Source organism: Bos grunniens, chromosome 29, assembly GCF_055505025.1.
Source record: "Bos grunniens cultivar Pamir isolate PY7600 chromosome 29, Bosgru_T2T1.0, whole genome shotgun sequence".
In the NCBI taxonomy this organism is placed as follows: domain Eukaryota; kingdom Metazoa; phylum Chordata; class Mammalia; order Artiodactyla; family Bovidae; genus Bos; species Bos grunniens.
Genome location: NC_141193.1, coordinates 2,552,239 through 2,559,241, shown reverse-complemented (window position 1 = coordinate 2,559,241; position 7,003 = coordinate 2,552,239). Strand labels below are relative to the sequence as shown.

The 7,003-nt window shown below is 48.5% G+C and overlaps 1 protein-coding gene across 6 annotated transcripts in view; it reads left to right on the top strand.

The window, feature by feature from the left end:
- The first annotated feature begins 568 nt into the window (after positions 1 to 568).
- NAP1L4 (nucleosome assembly protein 1 like 4) overlaps positions 569 to 7,003 on the top strand; it is a 53,531-nt gene continuing 47,096 nt past the window's right edge. For 2 of the 6 annotated variants that reach the window (XM_086383891.1, XM_086383894.1), the window contains exon 1: positions 569 to 626. The gene's annotated coding sequence lies outside the window, so the exon portion shown is untranslated. Of the gene's footprint in view, positions 651 to 1,504; positions 1,858 to 7,003 lie in introns of those variants that run through there. The other 4 variants (XM_086383892.1, XM_086383895.1, XM_086383893.1 and 1 more) reach the window with 2 other exon arrangements.

Genomic DNA, 7,003 nt, shown 5'->3' with positions numbered 1-7,003 from the left:
GGACCTGAGGGGGTAGATCTGGGCCAGGGGATCGCGGAGGTCGGCGGGGTCAGCGCGCGTTCCTGGGAGTGGAGCTCAATCCGAGGTACCAGGGGGCGCGGGAGGAATCCGAGACATTGCCCAGGCCCCCGGGGGGCCGGGGAGGGGAAAGGGGTGCGCCCGAATCGGGGGTAGGGGGCTGCACAGGCCAGGGGTTGGGCGACTGGGGTGGGGAATGGACTGCGCAGGCAGGGGTGGGTGGGTGAGGGGGCGAAAGGGGTGGCGCCCGGGTTGCATAGAGGGGTGCGCAGCGGCAAGCGTCCTCCACGTGGGCCCCGTGCGCCCCGCCCCTTAAAGAGGCGGAAGGAGCGCGGCCGCGCTCCTTGGTGACGCCACACGCCCTTATTTGCATGAGCGCGCGGGTCTCGGCGCCGCGTCCCCGAGACGGCTTCCGATTGGCCGTCGCCGGAGGCGCCGAAGCGTAGCGGACTTGCGCCGCACTGGTCCAATAGCAGCCCGCTTTGCTCGAGGAGGGCGGTGACAGCGGACTCGGCCAATGGGCGGCGGCGTTGTTGGCGGCCACGGCGGCGCAGTCCCGGAGTGAGCGAAGCCCAGACGGCTGCCGCTACTGCCGCAGGAGGCGCGAGGTGCGGCGGCGAGGGCTCGGCCGGGTAACGCTTTTGTTGGGGCCGGCGGGGCCGGGGCCGGGCTGTCGGGGGCCGCGCAGGAGGCCATCTCGGGGAGCCGCGGTGCCAGGGGCGGGGCCGGACCCGGAGTGGGGAGCGGGCGGGCGGGAGCGTAGCCCGCGGGGAGGCGGGCGGGGCCCGGCGGGCGGCCGGGAGGCGGCGGCAGGTGTCCGCGCGGCCCGAGGGTCAGGAGCGCTTTGTTCCCGCGCGGTCCCCGCCAGCCCGTCTGCCAGCCCTGCGATGTCCCGGGGGAGGTTGAGGCCGCGGGCCGGGCCGCGAGCGCCCGGGGGAGCGCGGAGCCTCCCGGGGCCTTTGTTTTCGGCCCCGGAGCCCTTCCCCGGGGCGGAGTGACCGCGATTCGCGGCCGCCGGGGGCTTCGGGCCCGGGTTTGCTGGCGCGGCGGCACTTTTAGCGGCCCTGGCCGTCGTCGGGGCCGGGCGGCCGCGTCATTCTGCAGGCGGGGAAGCGCGGCCGGCCGACGAACCCAGCGCGGCCGGAGACGGTGACGGCAGTCACAGCGGTGTGCCTGTTGGTACCTGACTGCCTACCCGCGTTCCCCTCCCTCCCCAGTCCTCTGTTTCCCGAATGCTTTCTGTGCGTCCCAGCAGAGGGCCGCCCGGTCGCAATCAGACTTCCTTTCCACCGTCCGCAGTGACTCCGGGTCTGGGTTCAGCATGAAGCCTTTTGAGCCCCGAGGAAGGCGGGGGTCGGGTTCCTGGCCAGGCGTGCCCATACCCTCCCTTGTTTGCGGGCCTGTGGTTCATATGCCGCCCCCCCCCCCCCCACCTTAACCTGTCCTGGTGGTTCAGTGGTGAAGAACCCATCTGTCCGTGCGGCAGGCCCCGATTCGATCCCTGGTCCGGAAGATCCCCTGGGGAAGGAAACGGAAACCTCCCTCCAATATTCTCATCTGGGAATTCCCACGGTCAGGGAGGCCTGGTGGGCCACAGTCCACGGGACCGCAAAGAGTCGGACACGACCGAGCCGCTGAACAACAGCAACGCTGTGAAGTATAATAGGCACCCGAAAGTTCTCGGAATGAGTCATTGAACTAAGTTGTCTTCTTTAAAATTACTCTTTTTTTTTTAAGTAACTGTTCCTCTTAAGTGATTAATAGTTGTCCTACACACCAGGACCTCTGATAGTCTCTTGGCTTGCGTTGACTCATTTCAGAAGTCTAATGACTTTTGAGGTAAGCACTGTTGTTTTCCCCTTTAACCACTCAGGAAGCTTGAGGCCCTGAGAGGGTTAAGTAAAGTGGTGTTTGCAGGGTGACAGAACTTGGGTTAAAACGCAAGCAGTTAGGCCTAGGGGGTCTTCATTGCTGCACGAGGGCTTTCTCTAGTTTGTGGGGGAGGGTACTCTAGTGGTGTGCGGGCTTCTCACTGCAGTGGCTTATTTTGCTGTGGAGTTGGGGCTCTAGGGCACACGGGCTTTGGTAGTTGCGCTTCCCAGGCTCTAGAGCACAGGCTCAATAGTTGTGGCACACGGGCTTAGTTGCTTGACGACATGTAGGATCTTTCCAGACCAGGGATTGAACCCGTGTCTCCTGCATTGGCAGGTGAATTCTTTACCAGTGAGCCACCTGGGAACTTTGCCTAACTTTCCAGCTTCTCTGTAGAGAGGATGAAAAGTTTTAATAAGCTATTTTTATTATTGCAGTGAGCCTAACTGCGGAGAAGGCAATGGCAACCCACTCCAATACTCTTGCCTGGAAAATCCCGTGGACCGGGGAGCCTGGTGGGCTGCCGTCTATGGGGTCGCACAGAGTTGGACGTGACTGAAGTGACTTAGCAGCAGCAGAGCCTAACTGAAGTCTAGGTTTTGAGGATTTAAGCTGGTTGATTATTTCCAGCTCCACATTCTGTGATTCCACAGAATGCTAAGTGCTCTCCATAGAAGAATCTGGAAATGATTACGGACAGCGATTAATGATAGCTAGTGGGATTAATAATATGCTAACATAAAAAAGACTTTGCAAGAAAGAAAGATGGTGTTACGAGTGGGAATACATTTAAAAGATTGAGTGCTAAAGTGGAGGAAGGTGGCTTAAACATTAGCGTTATCTATTAGCGGTTAACTTGTTAAGATAGAGTTGACAGGAGAAGGAAATTGTAGAAAATGAATTTTCTCAATTTATTAGCTGCTTTTTTTTAAACTTGTTTTGTGACAGGGAAATATTTTTCTTTCATCTTTCGAAGGTAAAGTATCCTATTTGTTCTGAGATTTGGGGATTGATTGAAGACTTGGTCAATAAAAATACCATTGCAAGACTTAATTTCCTATAGAATGAAGTGACAAAGGGAGGTTGTTTTATAGATAAAATAAATTGTGACTATTTTAAGTTTATTTAGGAAAGCTTTCACTGGAACTTTGAGGTCTCCTCATGGAATGATGACAGTAATTATTCTCTATATAGTTATTTATAATTATATAAAATAATTTTAACACTATAGTGCTGTCTTAAACAGCAGTTACTACTTTGTAGTCTTTTTTTTGACCCATGTTACTAATTTAGAATGTCCACTGTTATTTGTGCCTCTGTATTTCAAATCAACATCTAAATACTTTTGTGACTTTTGCATTATTTTTGAAAATACTGTATAGAATGGTGATTGGAGACGTTGAATTCTTCCCAATAGTTGATTCTTATCACTTTCGGTTTGATAGCTTTAGTAAACCGAATTCTGGAAAGGATACTTAGGTTTGAGGACTGTTGCCCTCTAAAAGTGTACAGATGCTGTACTGTGAATTGACCATTAAGATTATCAGACCTTTCTGTGATATTTTCTGTTGAGAGATTTTAATCTGAGATCATGAATTTGTAGAAATTGAGGGCTTAGAGTTGGTATGTGTTCGTCAGTGCATTACAGCCTGTGAATTCTTGCTTGAATCTTTAGTTAAACTATTTCCATTAATCTGTCAGGATTTTTACCAGCTTCTTAATATTGAAAGCATTATTAATTCTGTGTCTGCAACTTGTGGCCAACTAGGGTTGAAATTGAAATCCTTCCTTTTTTTTTTTTTTTTTTTGAGCAAGTAGATAGTCTTCTAGCATCAGGAGGTGTGACCTGAAATGTAAATCCATACATGGACTGACAGAGTTCAAAATTACTTACATTCAGTTACTTTTCTTCCTTTTTGTTCATTGTCCACAGTTTTAAAATGGTTTAAGATTGTTTTGATTGTGTTGTACTTTTTGAAAGTTTTGCCAGAGAACCAAGGGTGGTTTTTTGTTTTTTTTTTACATGGATAGTGTCTGTGACCAGTGGGTGGTTTAAATTCCCAAAGCCCTAAAGGGCCACCAGCTATATGAAACAGGGAAGAGCTGGTGCTCTGAGTGATGGCGTGTCTGAATAATAAGGCGGTGTTGAGGAGCTTGTTGGGAGATTGGTCTGGGACTGCTGTTTGGGGAGTGCTTACTTTTTTGTTTTTTTAAAGGAAGAGGTGTTTAGGCAGACAGTATTAGGTGGGTGCAAAAGTGATTACGGTTTAGTATTAGTTTTGGTGCGAAAGTAATTATGCTCTTCATTGTTAACTTTGCCGTCTGACACTGGTATACGTCCTAAGCTAAATGTGGTAATGTTATACATGATTTTAATGTGCATTTCTTGCTTTATGTTTTTTGCTAATGACTTATTACTTGTGGTTTATTTTATATTTAGACTGTAGAAATATTAGATAGAAAGCAAATTTGAGAGTTTTTTTTTTAATTTGACTTCAAATGGGCTGTAAAGCAGCAGAGACAACTTGCAACATCACCAACACATCAACAACTAGGAAGTGCTACCGAGCACAGCGCTATGCTGGTTCAAGTTTTGCAAAGGACACCAGAGCCTTGAGGACGAGGAGCGTGGTGGCCGGCCATTGAAAGTTGACGACTAGAGTTAAGAGCATCATCGAAGCTGTTCCTCTTGCAACTACACGGGAAGTCGCTGAAGAACCCAGTGTCAAGCATACTGTAGTCATTCGGCATTTGCAGCAAACTGGGAAGGTGAAAGAGCTCGTTAAGTGGGTGCCTCATGAGCTGATTGCAAATCAGAAGAAACACGATTTTGATGTGTTGTCTTAGAATGTAACAGCAACAAACATTTTTTGATCAGATGAAAACTGGATTTTATACAACAACTGGCGATGACCAGCTCAGTTGGTGAGTCGAGAGGAAGCTCCAAAGCACTTCCCAAAGCCAAACTTGTACCAAAAAAAGGTCATGGTCACTGGTAGTCTGCTAATCCACTACAGCTTTCTGAATCCGGACGAAACCATTACATCTGAGAAGTACGCTCAGCAAAACTGCAGTGCCTACAGACGGCATTGGTCAGGAGAATGAGCCCAGTTCTTTTCCACAACAGTTCTGACTTCATGTTAACACAGCCAACACGTCAGAAGTTGAGTGAACTGGGCTACAAAGTTTTGCCTCATCTGCCATATTCACCTGATCCCTCGCCGACTGACTACCACTTCTTCAAACATCTGGACAACTTTGCAGGGAAAGCGCTTCCACAACCAGCATTAGGCAGAAAATGCTTTCCAAGTGTTGATTAGGTCCTGAACACAGATTTTTTTACTCTGGAGAAATAAACCAACTTATTTCTCGTTGGCAAAAATGAGTTGGTTGTAATAGTTCCTGTTTTGATTAATAAAGATGTGTTTGAGCTTAATTATAATGATTTAAAATTCAGGATCCGAGACATCAATTACTTTTCTATCAACCTAATAAAAGGCCGATATTACTTAGACTGCTCTACCACTGGGGTGATTCCAGAAGCAGAAAGGAGCTGGTGCAGGGTCACTGCAGGAAACTGCTCTCCTCCAGCCGTGCTTAATCTGCACACTGCCTCCTGGTCCAGTGAGCATGGCTTCCTAGACTGCACTTGTGAGGTTTTCTTCTTGAGCGCTGTGCTTACTAACGGGCAGCAAAGAGTTTTGTGTTGGACTGTTAGTGGGATTTTCAGGAGGTAGTTTATGATGCCGTGTATTTGTTTTTGTTTGACAGCTTTTGGTTTTCTTCCCCGTCCTCTTCAGAGAAAGCAGGGCTGCTTTACATTGTTTGCCATTGAATTTTAAATTTCATGAGTATTTAGTAATCGGAGAGGTGGTGTATTTCTATAGGGACAAAACTACAAAAGATCACTTCATGAACTCTACCTTTTCATCTTGGCAATTCACTGTGTAGCCTTAATTTTCCTCTTAAAAATATACTTTGTAAGCTGTTACGAAAGGTGCTTCCGTTCTGGATCTGTGGGACTTTTTTTTTTTTTTTAATGAACGGTGCAGAATCTGCCTGCGATGCAGGGGACCAGGGTTTGATCCCTGGATTGGGAAGTTCCTCTGGAGAAGGGAATGGCAATCCACTCCAGTATTCTTGCCTGGAGAGTTCCATGGGCAGAGAAGTCTGGTGGGCTACAGTCCGTGGGGTCACAAAGAGTCAGACAACGACTGTGCGACTAAGAGACACACACACATACACACACACACACACACACACACACACACTGTGCATTTTATTCTTATCCCCAAAAGCCTGTTCAAAAACAAGCTAAAATGATTTCTGTGTAATAGTTGTGTGGAGTGGTGGAAAGAGCAAGTGTACAATTTAAATATGTGCACAGGTTTTAAGAATGAAGTTGGGGATGTTCTAATTTAAAACATTAGTACTTGTTTATCCAGCTTCACAGACACACACACACACCCACACACAGTGCATTTTATTCACAGGTTTTAAGAATGAAGTTGGGGGTGTTCTAATTTAAGACATTAGTACTTGTTTGTCCAGCTTCCCAGGTGCTCAGTGGTAAAGAATCTGCCTGCCAGTGCAAGAGATGCAGGTTTGATCCGTGGGTCAGGAACATGCCCTGGAGAAGGAAATGGCAACACAACCCACTCCAGTACTCTGGAAATCTCATGGACAGAGGAGCCTGGCAGCCACAGTCCATGGCGTCGCGGGAGAGTTGGAGCCCAACTTAGGCAGCAAACAGCAACGACAGCAAGCGCTACTCCCCAGTTACCGTGAAGTAGCTTTCCCTGATTTTCATCTGTCTGTTCGTCCGTGAATGCCATCTCTGCTAGGTAGTTCTAGGGTTCTGGATCCTGGGGTGTTTTATTGCACTGAATAAAACAGATGAAAGACCTTGCCCTCACCTGTTTGCACAGTGGGAGACAGTTACGTTATATAGGGGTCGGTGCGTTTGAAAACAGGAGTAGAAAGAAGGAATAGGGACTTGGGTGTTTGCAGTTTGAAATAAAGGAGACAGTGTTACTGACAAGGTGACAAGACCTTGGATTAAGAAGACTTGGAAATGTTTGGCTCATTCAGTCATATACAAAGAATTGCAGAG